Genomic DNA, 13,290 nt, shown 5'->3' with positions numbered 1-13,290 from the left:
AGGTGAGAAAGTTAAACAGGAATGGGAATGGTAAAGAGGGGCGCAATTACCAGAAGTTCAAGAAATCAATATTCATGCCATCAGGTTGGAGGTTACCCAGATGGAATATAAGGTGTTGCTTCTACAACCTGAGTGTGGCCTCATCACAACAATAGAGAAGGCTGTGGACTGACATGTCGGAATGGGAATGGGAAGTAGAATTGAAATGGGTTGGCCACTGGGAGATCCTGCTTTTTCTGTCAGGTGCTTGGCGAAGCAATCTCCCAATCTATGTCAGGTCTCACCGATATACAGGAGGCCACACCGGGAGCACCAGATACAGTAAATGACTCCAACAGATTCACAGGTAAAGTGTTGCCTCACTTGGAAGGACTGTTTGGGGCCCTGAATGGGTGTGAGGGAGGAGGTGGTGGAGCAAGTGTGGCACTTGTTCTGTTGGCAAGGCTAAGTACCAGGAGGGAGATCAGTGGGGAGGAACAAATGGACAAGGGAGTCGCGAAGGGACCGATCCCCGTGGAGAGCAGACCGTGGTGGGGAAGGATCGATGTGCTCCACTGCAGGAGAGGTTACGTTGCGAATACCAAATACAGTGCACTGGATTAGAAGAAGTGCACTTGAATCTCAGCGTTCCAAAGGATCAGGGAAGCGCTCACTTCCAATTCTAACCCCTCACTGAGTATTTGTAAAAACAGATTAATTGATTGTCATTACAGTAGTAAATTTGGCACTTTCTACTTCACAAGTGACCACACTTACAAACAAAGCATTTGGGATGATGTGCAAAGGACTGGCTATATGAATGCAAGCTTTTCGAACTAACCATCATTAAATTGTTCTTTGCACTTACACCAGTGAAAGGAACATTATGTGAAGATCATGCTGGGTCAGCAGAGGAGTGCCCTCTTAATACCGGGGTCTTGGCAAAAGTACATGTTTTCACTGGATAGAAAATCACCCATTTTTATCTCCTCCAAAGACTTGCACTTGCAACAAAACATGGAGTGCAGAAATGATTATGGCCCTATGAGACTGATTGTACTCGAGTCATCCTTAAAGAATACCCCAGGCTGATATATAGTCATAGAATTATAGAGTCAACCTCAGTCCCAACTTGTCCATGCCAACTATGCTTTCTATTTGAAAATATTTCCCCTCAGGTCCCTTCATTTTTTCTCTTCTCACCTTAAATCTATGCCCCCTAGTTTTAGACTCCCTTGCTCTGGGGAAAAAAGCTGTCACCATTTGCTTTAGCTATGCCCTTCCTGATTCTATGTTCCTCTGTAGGCCACCCCTTAGTCTCCTATGCTGCAGCTTAGCTCTGCACCCTCTCCGACCTAATGACATCCTTCCTATAGCATGGAAAGCAGAAATGGAACCTCCAAGTGTGGTCTCACCAGCATCACATACAGTTGTCACAACTCTTGTACTCAGTGTATGGACATTGAAGGCAGTCAACAAAACACTCCCAAGGTTTTCAGAAATCTCATGGACCATCCAAAGTCCAAAGCCAGTAGTGGAACACGACCCAAACCCCTGCCAACACGGACAGTCCCACCCCTAAATGGTGAACTTCCTGGCTGACCACGGGCATCACCGACCCAGGTGACGCAGAGCAAAATGGCCCTCAGCTCCATGATGTAAGACTAGGGCAGATGTGGCCAACTGCTCCACAAGTGAGGAACAGCTCAAACTGTGACTGTGATCATTGAGTTAAACTGAACTCCCACCAGTTCTGGTGACGTTCCAGCTGTTCACACTGTCTCACCTAAAGCTGTTGAAAGGATTGCTACTCCTGGAGTTAAACTGTGGCTGCCGCTTCTGCTTACAAATTGACAGATGGGTTAATAACAAGTCTTTTTCATGGGGTCAACCAGTCTAAAGCTAGAGGTCATAGGTATAAAATGAAAGGGGAAATAATTAAAGGGGATCCAGGAGGCAAGTTTTCCTGATCAACAGTGGTGAGTATATGGAATGAGCTGCCAGAGCCAGAGGTAGAAGTGGGTACAATTGCAAATTTAAAACACAAGAGAGTGCAGGTACTGAGTAACACACACAAAGTGCGAGAGGAACTCGGCAAGTCGGGCAGCGATGGAAAGGAATAAACAGTCAAAGCTTTGGGCCAAGACCCTTCATCAGGACTGTGGCTGCTTCCTCTGTCTTACACATGTGTTACAAACAGTAAAGTAAAGGCATCCGTTAGTCTTGCGAAACCATGGATCTGTGCCTGGAAAGTCTTCACTCCCCAGGGCACAGGCCCGGACAAGGTTGTATGGAAGACCAGCAGTTGCCCATGCTGCAAGTCTCCCCTCTCCATGACACCAATGTTGTCCAAGGGAAAGGCATTAGGACCCATACAGCTTGGCACTAGTATCATCGCAGAGCAATGTGTGATTAAGTGTCTTGCTCAAGGACACAACACGTTCCCTTGGCTGGGGTTCAAACTCACGACCTTCAGGTCGCTAGTCCAATGCTTTAACCACTTGGCACAAACAGACAGACAGGGTAAATGATCACAGTCTTGAAGAAGGCTCTTGGCCAAATTGTCAACTGCTAATTCCTCTCCATAGATGTTGCCAGACCAGCTGAGTTCCTCCAGCAATTTGTGTGCGTTACTCTGCAACATTTAAAACACATTTCAACGGGGAAATGATTAGAGAGATATCAGTCAAAGACAGGCAAATGGGCCTAGCTCAGGCAGGCACCTTGGTCAACATGGACGAGTTGGCCTGAAGGGCCTGTTTCCATGCTCTGTGACTCTTATTAGGATCAGAGGTAGCTGCGGTTCTGAGGATTCGGGGAATATCCAGGAATATGCACAGTTGGAGGTAATAACCAGGGGATTGTCTCCTCTGCTCTGCATTTGGGTCAAACCTCTTATACATGTCCTGATAGGAGATGTATAGGAGGCTTGACCCAAACACGGAGCAGTGGAGATGATTTGGTGGTGAGCGATTAGTAATAAACTGAAAAATAGCAAGACATGAGGGGCCACAAAACAAGAGAGAACAGATGCGTAGCTCAACAAGGCAACTGAAGGCTCGGAGTAACTGGTTGAAGTCGGATGGTTTCATATGAGTGAACAAGAATTGTGGATGAGAGCTAGATTTAAATGAGAGGCAGGTGAAGTGTTGGAAGTGAGTGACAGGTGACTCCTATTAGCTAGGTGGAGTCTGGAAGGACAACACTCCTGACCCAGGATTTCTCAGCCAGCAGTGAGGGTTTCTCTCTGTCCAAGCATCAGAGTGACTGCAAATGACATCTAATAAACAAGCAACACACATCAAAGTTGCTGGTGAACGCAGCAGGCCAGGCAGCATCTCTAGGAAGAGGTACAATCGACGTTTCAGGCCGAGACCCTTTGTCAGGACTAACTGAAGGAAGAGTTAGTAAGAGATTTAAAAGTGGGAGGGGGAGGGGGAGATCCAAAATGGTAGGAGAAGACAGGAGGGGGAGGGATGGAGCCAAGAGCTGGACAGGTGATTGGCAAAGGGGATATGAGAGAATCATGGGACAGGAGGCCCAGGGAGAAAGACAAGGGGTGGGGAAACCCAGAGGATGGGCAAGGGGTATAGTCAGAGGGACAGAGGGAGAAAAAGGAGAGTGAGAGAAAGAATGTTTGTATAAAAATAAGTAACAGATGGGGTACGAGGGGCAGGTGGGGCATTAGCGGAAGTTAGAGAAGTCAATGTTCATGCCATCAGGTTGGAGGCTACCTAGACGGAATATAAGGTGTTGTTCCTCCAACCTGAGTGTGGCTTCACCTTTACAGTAGAGGAGGCTGTGGATAGACATATCAGAATGGGAATGGGATGTGGAATTAAAATGTGTGGTCACTGGGAGATCCTGCTTTCTCTGGCGGACAGAGCGTAGGTGTTCAGGAAAGCGGTCTCCCAGTCTGCGTCGGGTCTCGCCAATATATAGAAGGCCACATCGGGAGCAGTATATCACCCCAGCCGACTCACAGGTGAAGTGTCGCCTCACCTGGAAGGACTGTCTGGGGCCCTGAATGGTGGTAAGGGAGGAAGTGTAAGGGCATGTGTAGCACTTGTTCCACTTACACGGATAAGTGCCAGGAGGGAGATCAGTGGGGAGGGATGGGGGGGACGAATGGACAAGGGAGTCGCGTAGGGAGCTAATAAACAAAACTGGAAGGCTGCAGGCTGCTGTGATTTCAATCCCTTTTTGACCCTGGTTTAAAAATATCTGCGGAATGAAGGGTGGGCCTTCTTCTTTGCTTTAAACAAATGTTGATTAGCAAGTATATTGTTAGCAGGGGGAGTACAGTAACTTACACTGAGATTAGCAAACAGATGGTTGTAACCACAACAGTTGGTGCAAAGCAAAAGGAGCTGTACTTGCTGGAAGGTGAGATGAAAGAAGGCTCTGCTCATTGCTGTTGTTCTATGTTCTGTCTCTCTGTCACTAGACAGGGAAATAACCACTTCCTCTTGTTATTCTTTTAGCACTTGGAACGCTTATAAAATTCGAGCAAACCACCTTGATCCCCAGCCTGCATCACTTTCAACGGGAACTTGGTACACAGTAAGATGTGGCATTCAGTGATTGAGGAGCCAGGAATGAAGGGAGTGAGATATAACATTAAGTGCAAAGGTATTTGGATCTCAGATATTGTAAAGTTACAAAATTTCCTTCAGAATTAGTGATTGAAAGCAAGTCTTTGTTGATATTTAATAGATTAGATAGAGGAGTAAAGGAGAGGGGATTGCAGAAGGATTAGTACTGCTCCCGGTGTGAGGGATGAACACCAGTCAGGAATTTATAAACTGGAGAGCATCATTTTAGCAAGGAGCAGTCATGTAAAGTTAAAGTAACTACCATTTTAAAATATTCCCTTCTTTCATGACCTGCATTCAATTGCCTAGAATGAAATAATTCTGCCTAATTAATTTGCCAGCATTTCCATGTTTGTACAGTAAGGAAGAGAGGTGTTTGAAAGCTGAAGGCCAGTCTCAGCCAGCCAGCTGGGAGAGTCAAATGACGACCTCAGATCCCTGGAGCTGAGAGAAATCTTTCATACCCCCACCCCCACCACTCCAGCAGCTGTCAGTGAGCTGCAGTGCGGTTCACTTTTGCTCACACACCTGCCACACTGCACACACCCTGTGACAAGAAGCTTTATGCATTTTCTAAATTTAAAGTGACACATTAGCTTTGGTCACAGATGTAAAAAGAAAGGATTTTCTCCAGATCCTTCCCTATTTAGAGAAGCAATAAGCCTAATGCAAAGAACAGAATCCTTATGACATACAAAGCAACCATTCATGCCAGCGAAACCTTGGTTCCCTGTGAGGCAATTCCTTCAGTCTCGATCCCCTGTTTATGTTCCCCCAGATAAACTACAGGATTTCTAATTTACTTTCCAAAATCCTGATTGGTTGTTTCCATCAGCTGTATAGGCAGCAAGTTCCAGACCTTCACCATGATGTGTTTCTTCACACAACTTCTTTGACTATAATCAATTCTAATGAAAGATCATTGAAATGAAATCTGTTTCCCCATCACAGATAAATGACCTGAAGGTTATTTCCAATATCTGTGTCACTTTTTAGCTTTCGAAACTGTTTTATATTGGTTCAATACAAACTCCTTAAATATTGGGTGCAAACTTTTCGAGAAATTAACTCCAAAGGATGACATTTTTATTGCCTAGTTGGAGTATTGTGTTCATTTCTGGCCATCTCATTATGGGAAGGATGTGGAAGCTTTACAGAGGGTGCAGAGGAGATCGACCAGGATCAGAGAGCATGCCTTATGAGGAAAGGTTGAGCAACCTAGGTCATTTTCTGTTTGGAGAGGTGGAGGATGAGAGGTGACTTGATAAGATGATAAGCAGCATAGATAGAGTGGACAGCCAACACCTTTTTTTCCCTAGGCAGTAATGGCTAATATGCAAAGGCATACTTTTAATGCAATTGGAGGCAAGTCTAGGGGATTGTCAGGGGCAGATTTTTTGAGATTTTTTACACAGCATATAAAGCATGAAATGCTGGGAGTGGTGGTAGAGGTAAAATATTAGGGACATTGAAGAGACTCTTAGGTAGGCATATGGATGAAAGAAAAATGGAGGACTATGGGGGAGGCAAAGTTTAGAATGATCTTGGAGTAGATTAAAAGGTCAGTACAACGCCAAAGGGCCCGTACAGTACTCTTCTGTTCTATTGTCAATGCTCTTGTACTTGACTTCATAAAACATAGAAAAACACTGAACACAAAACACCTGCATCAGCATTAATTACTGTTGTTTCTGGGTAGACAACTTCCTGTGAAGGGTCCTCAACCTGAGACATTCACTCTCTTTCTCTTTCCACACCCAGTGATCCTCTTTCTGCTTCATGACCAGTTGACTATCTGCACAATCACACTACAGTAACTTTGGATAGTAGTTTCCCCATAAGCTTCTTCCTGGTCAAATATCTGCAGGTCAGATATTCTAGCCTCCCAAAACCTGTCTGCTGGAGGTCAGAGGGATATCGATTTGCTGAGGTTAGTGGTCAGTATGTGCTCAGTGTTGTAGGAAGTTACGGAGTATTGAGGTTAATTGCAAGATCACACAAAGAGACGCATCAACAGGCAGAAGAGATCCTGCAGGTGCTGGAAATCGCGAGCAACACATGTAGATGCTGGTCTCCCCTCACCTGATCTACTGGCTTCTACTCCTTCCTCTCTCCCCACCTTCTTATTCTGGCTTCCTCCCACTTTCTTTCTAGTCCTGATGAAGGGTCTTGGTTCAAAATATTGACTGTTTATTCCCCTTCATAGATACTGCGTGACCTACTGAATTCCTCCAGCATTTTGTGCATATTGCACAGTAACTTTTTTAAAGAGTTAGTATGTTGTTTACAGGTCACATCCATCCTGGGGGATACAGTGGGCTTTATGGCTCCAGCCACACAGGTTCAGTCCTGACTTCTGGCACTGTTTATGTGGAATCTGAATGTTCTCCCTGTGACTATGATAGTTTCCTTTGGGTGCTTCTCTTACCTCCACACCTCAACTATGTTTTATAGGTGGAACTGAGAAATAAGAAAGAAATAATCATATTGTTGGGATTGTGCTAGGGGCCCCGAAGTAATCAGTGGGAATTAGAAGAACAAATAGACAGGAAAATTGTGGAGTTCTAAGAATAAAAGGATTGTCATAGTAGGGGATTTTAAATTTCCTAATGTAGTCTGGAACTGCCATACTGTTAAGGACTTACATGGGGTGGAATTTGTTAAATGTGTTCAGCAAAGTTTCCTTGGGCAATATATAGGGGCCCTACTCAGGTGAGGACAAAGCTCAACCTACACTTAGGGGATAGGGCAGGACAGGTGACTGAAGTGACAGATGGGGAGCAATACGAGACCAGTGATCATAGATCTATTAGTTCAAACTGGTTATGGAAAGGAACAGAACTGATCCTCTGCTTCAGATTCTAAATTGGGGTAAAGCAAATTTTGATGGTATGAGAGTAGATATGACCCAATCCATCATGAGTAAAGCCCCCCCCCCCCGCCACCATTGAGCATATCTACACAGAGCATTGTTGCAGGAAAGCAGCGTCCAAAATAAGGGACTCCCTCCACCCAGGTCAAGCTATCTTATTGCTGCTGCCTTTGGGAACCTCAGGACTCACAGCACCAGATTGCAGAACAGTTATTACCCCTCAACCATCACACTCTTGAACCAGAGGGGATAACTTCACTTATCTTTTCACTAAACTGACTCCACAACCTATGGGCTCACTTTCAAGAACTTTTTATTTCATGTTCTCAATATTTATTGCTGATTTATTTGTTAATATTTTTTTTCTCAACTCAAGCTGTGGTAGGGGCAAAGCCAAGCACACTCACTTCTCATTGCATGGAACTTTCAGACTATTCTAGTGGTGTTTAGTATTGTGGATCTCTGAAGATTTACATAAATATTGCTGTATAGACCTAATTAATTAATGCTATAGTGCAGTGTCTTTGGGATGATACCAGTTGTAGATATTACTATTGGAACATTGTATACCTTGTTTATGTTCCATAGTCTTTCGATTTCCTCTTTTAATTCAGGTTATTTCTTGTGTTTTTACTTACTGATTTCTGTACGTTATGTGTGTTTGGAATGGCTATATCTATTAAGTAAGTTGTTCTTATTTATCCTGTATTATATCTGGATGGTTATTATGGATTGTCATATCTGTAATAAAGGATCAGTTGTAATATAATTTGTAGGACACTGACTCTAAAACTGGATCAGTCTTGTACTTATAGTAAGGTATGGTGTCTTTTATGAGTTTGTACCTCAAAGCAAGATCTTGATGAATGGATTTTGCCATTTGATTGTACTTGTGCAAGTAATCAGATTGAGTTCAACCACTGTATGTTGGATTGTTTCTGATTTCTCTTAGCATTTTCTGCATTTATCATCTTGGTTTGTTGGTTTTTTATTATGTATTTTGATCATTTTTGTGTTAACCACGTGGTCCTGTATTGTCACAAGGAATCTTTTTATTTCTGGGAAGAGATCTCCAACTCTGAGCCGGGTATTCGATGCCTCCTTGTTGACATCTAGTCTGCTGAGATCGTGGAGATGTCTTCCATGGAGGGTCATGTTCTCCTGTTGGGTAACTTTTTCTTCTTTTGTGATAATTTCTTCATTTTTCCGTGTTGTGCTTTCATTTAAGTTTAGTGGTGTGTTCTTCTTATCAGAATTACATAGTCATAGTCATACTTTATTGATCCCGGGGGAAATTGGTTTTTGTTACAGTTGCACCATAAATAATAAATAGTAATAGAACCATAAATAGTTAAATAGTAATATGTAAATTATGCCAGTAAATTATGAAATAAGTCCAGGACCAGCCTATCAGCTCAGGGTGTCTGATCCTCCAAGGGAGGAGTTGTAAAGTTTGATGGCCACAGGCAAGAATGACTTCCTATGACGCTCTGTGCTGCATCTCGGTGGAATGAGTCTCTGGCTGAATGTACTCCTGTGCCCAACCAGTACATTATGTAGTGGATGGGAGACATTGACCAAGATGGCATGCAACTTAGACAGCATCCTCTTTTCAGACACCACCGTGAGAGAGTCCAGTTCCATCCCCACAACATCACTGGCCTTATGCCCGCATGGAGTGCTGAATCCTTTTTTTGTTGATGAAAATATATCTGACTGTTGTGTAATTTTTTAATGTTTGTTATTTCTCTTCCTTCTGTACTAGGTAGTGTTAGTATAAGTACATTCAAGTGTACGTAGTGATTCTAAAATTTGTCATTTCTATTCTTATTTTTCTTTTTTTTCCTTTTTTTGTATTTTCACAGTTTGGTGTCTTTAGCACACTGGTTGTCTGTCCTGTTGGGTGTGGTCTTTCATTGATTCTACTATGGCGATTGGATTTATTGAGTATGCCGACAAGAAAATTAATCTCAGGGTTGTACATGGTGACATGAAAAGGACTCACGAGAGAGCATAGGCCGTCAACTTTTGCTGTTGATGTTTCTGTAGCAGGCAATTTCTTTTTTACGAGGTTGAGTTGCTAGCTCGATGCTCAACCCAGCATGGATGGAAAGTGTGCACAGGAGCCGGCTGGGTTTGAACTCGGGACCTTCCGCCCCAAAGTCCAGCATTGATGTCACTATGCCACCAGCCGGCCAGCATGGTGACATACATGTACTTTAATAATAAATTTACTTTGAACTTTGATCAAGAGCTTACAAAAGTTGTTTGGAGTAGGTAGTTTGTTGGGCAGATGGTCTACAGTCAAGTGGGAGGCTTATAAAGGTGAGATTTGCGAGTTTAAGGTCGGCATATTCCTGTTAAGAGTCAAAGACAAGGCTAGCAGGAATAAGAAAACCTGGAAAATGAGGGATACTGAGGCCCTGGCAAGGCAAAAGAAGATGGCATAGGTCAGGTACAGGCGATGGGGTTCAAGTGAATCCTGGAAGGAATATAGGGGATGTAAAAGTGTACTCAAAAAGTAAGTCAGGAAGGAAAAATGGGAACACAAAATAACTTTGGCAGAAAAGATTAAGGAAAATCCAAAGGATTTTACAAGTCTATGAAGGGAAAAAAAGTAACACTAGAGAGAATAAGGTCTCTCAGAGACTAGGGGACACACTTGTGTGGAGCCACAGGAGATGGGCAAGGTCCTAAATGAATTTTTCTCCTCAGTTTTTACAGTGGAGGGCAACATAAAGACTTTGGAACTAGGAAAACTTAAATCGAGAGATCTTGGGAAAATTCACCATTACAGTAGAGAAGGTGCTGAATGTCTTAAAAGGCACAAAGACCATAAAACCATAAGACATAGGAGCAGAATGCGGTCATTTGGCCCATGGCACCTGTTCTGTCATTCTATAGCAAGGGGGTTTCGTCTTTTATGTTACTGCGGAGGCTAATTAAAATGGCGTCTTTGTTATGTTATAATCGGGAATGCTTCTTTGTTATGCTAAACGCTGAGAAAGTTTGCGCTAGTAGCTTGTTTTGATTTAGAGTGTGATAAGAAATATGTTATTAACCAATTGGGATAGTTGTTATGGTTTTGGTGTATTTGAAGATACTGTATGTGCGGGGTTTTGGGGCAGAAGGTGGGAGAGCGAGGCAGAGGATGGACGAGGTGCTGTGATGTCCGCTAACGGGGTCGGACCCCAAGGAGGGCGTTTGGCGAGGAGACAGAGATGGACTCGTGTGGAGCATCAGGTCGACCACCGTTGTTGGTCCCAGGTGGCCGGTCGAAGTGGTCCGAGGGGTTGCAGGGTGAAGAAGAAGGTCCTTGAGCTCCAACTGTTTTGTGCACGAAGAGACTGAACTTTGATAAGTGTGGTGCCTTTTATTTTCCTTTTATATTTTATTCTCTCTTAATTATATAGTTCCAGTAATATCTATAAACTGTAAATCATTTGATCGTATCTGGTGTATTGTCTGTTATTTGGGCGGGGTGGGGTGCATCTCACAGCATCCACACAATCTAATTACCCAGTCTGGTGGGGCCGAGGCTGTTTCCCTAGACGACAGCGAGCCGAGCGACCCTGAGGCTGATTTATTATCCTTCTCGGCCCCATTCTTCTACCTCCCTCTTGTAACCCTTACTGGCTACCTAACATTCATACTTACCTTTTCTTTCCTTATTGTTTTTCTTAGTTTTTTCTGTTGTTTTTTTAAAAGCTTCACTATCCTCTAGCTTATCACTAATTTTTTGCTATATTACATGCCCTCTCTTTTGCTTTTGTGCAGTCTTTGACTGCCTTGTCAGCCACAGTTGCCTCATCCTCCCTTTAGAATACTTCTTCATCTTTGGGATGTATCTAAACCTCCCGAATTGCTCCCAGAAACTCCAGCTATTGATGTACGCCATGCAGCCATGAAGGTTGACAAATCTCCAGAGCCTGACAACTGTTCTTATACAAAAACACTGTGGAAGCTAAACAAGAAATTACAGGAACCTTTGCTGAAATATTTACATCATTCTTAGCCACAGATGTGGAGCTGGAGGGTGGCAAATTTGGTGCTTTTATTTATGGACTGCAAAGAAACGCCTGGGAATGATAGGTTTAAAATTGATGATAGGTAAGTGACTGGAGATGATTCTGAAGGATATGCTATACATACATCTGGAAAGACAGGACTTAATCAGAGGTCATCAGCATGGCTTTGTGCATGGAAGATCATACCTTACAAACTTGATTAGAGTTTTTTTTTTGATGAAGCATCCAAGAAAGGCCTTTGATATGGTTCCATGTGGTGGGTTGCTCTAGACGTTTAGATCGCATGGAATCTAGGGAGAGCTGGCTAATTGGTTATACAATTGACTTGATGTTAGAAAGCAGAAGACCTGTGACCAATGGTGTGCCTCAGGGAGCAGTACTGGGGCCATTGTTGTTCAGCGTCAACATTAACAATTTGGATAAGAACGTACAGAGCATAGTTAGTACATTTCCAAACAAACTAAAACAGGTAATATAATGGACAATGAAGGAGATTATCACAATTTACAAGGGGATCCTGATCAGCTGAGTGAGTGGGCTGAGGAATGGCAAATAGAGTTTAATTCAGACAAAGGTGAGGTGATGCATTTTGGAAAGTCAAATCCAAGTAGGACTTCCACAGTGAATGACAGGGCTGTGAGTGTGTTGTAGAACTGGGGAATCTTAAGAGTGCAAGTACGTGGTTCACTGAAAGTTGGAGTCACAGGTGAACAAGGTGGTGAAGAAGGCTTTTAGGATGCTGGCCTTCTTAAGTCAGGGCATTGAGTATAAAAGTTGGGAGTTCATGGTGCCCTTTTACAGGACACTGGTAAGGCCAGACTTGGAGTATTGCTTTCCATTTTGATTGTCCTGCTGGAGGAAAGATGATATTAAACTGAAAATAGTGCAGAAAAGATTTACAAGGATGCTGCCAGGGTTTGAGGGATGGAGTGGTATGGAGAGGTTGGACAGGCGAGGACTTTGTTCCTTTGGAGACTGAGGGGTGACCTTACAGAGGTATATGAAATCATGAGGGGCATAGACAGGGTGAACATACACGGTCTTTTTCCTAGAGTTTGGGAATCAAGAACTAGAGGACATAAGTTTAAGATTGGAGGGTAAAGATTGAAGAAAAACTTGAAGGGCAGCCTTTTTACACAAAGGATGGTATCTATGTGGAACCAGCTGCCAACTTTTAAAAGACAGTTGGATCAGAACATGGATAGGAAAGGGTGGGAAGGCTATGGACCAAATAGTGACAAAAGGGACAATTTTGAATAGGGCTTTTTGGTCGTCATGGACAGGTTGAGCCAAAGGTCCTGCTTTCATGCTGAATTAACTCTATGTCTCTCTGATTTTTTGTGCAGGTAGGTAGATTAATTGTAAGTTATCTCTGGTTAGCAGGTGAGAACTAGTAGTTTGGAGAAGAGGGTGGGAGTTGCGGGAGGTGGAAATAATAATGTGCAACTGTAGCTACCAAAGGAACTTCCAGACACTTTCAGAGCAAAGGAAAATATGTAAAACACTGGGAAAATTCAGCAAAGCAGGACCAAAGTAAAGAAAATTAGTGCTTGAGAGTCAGCTAGCAGAAAACATTAAACCAGGCGATGGGAGTTGTTGTGGACAGGTAATAAAGAAAAGAACAGCAATACAGCAGAAAACAGCAGCAACATAGCAGAAATTACTGGGTAATGATGAAATGGCGAGAAATTAAACACGATTTGTGTCTGTCTTAATAAAACTAGAGGAAAGTGTCCAAAATTAATGGAAATCTACAAGCCCAAAGTGAATGGCACAGTCAAAGAAATGAGCAATGGTAAAAAAACTTAGGACTGGA

Source organism: Mobula birostris, chromosome 1, assembly GCF_030028105.1.
Source record: "Mobula birostris isolate sMobBir1 chromosome 1, sMobBir1.hap1, whole genome shotgun sequence".
NCBI classification, from domain to species: Eukaryota; Metazoa; Chordata; class Chondrichthyes; order Myliobatiformes; family Myliobatidae; genus Mobula; species Mobula birostris.
Note: the sequence above shows the minus strand (reverse complement) of the source record.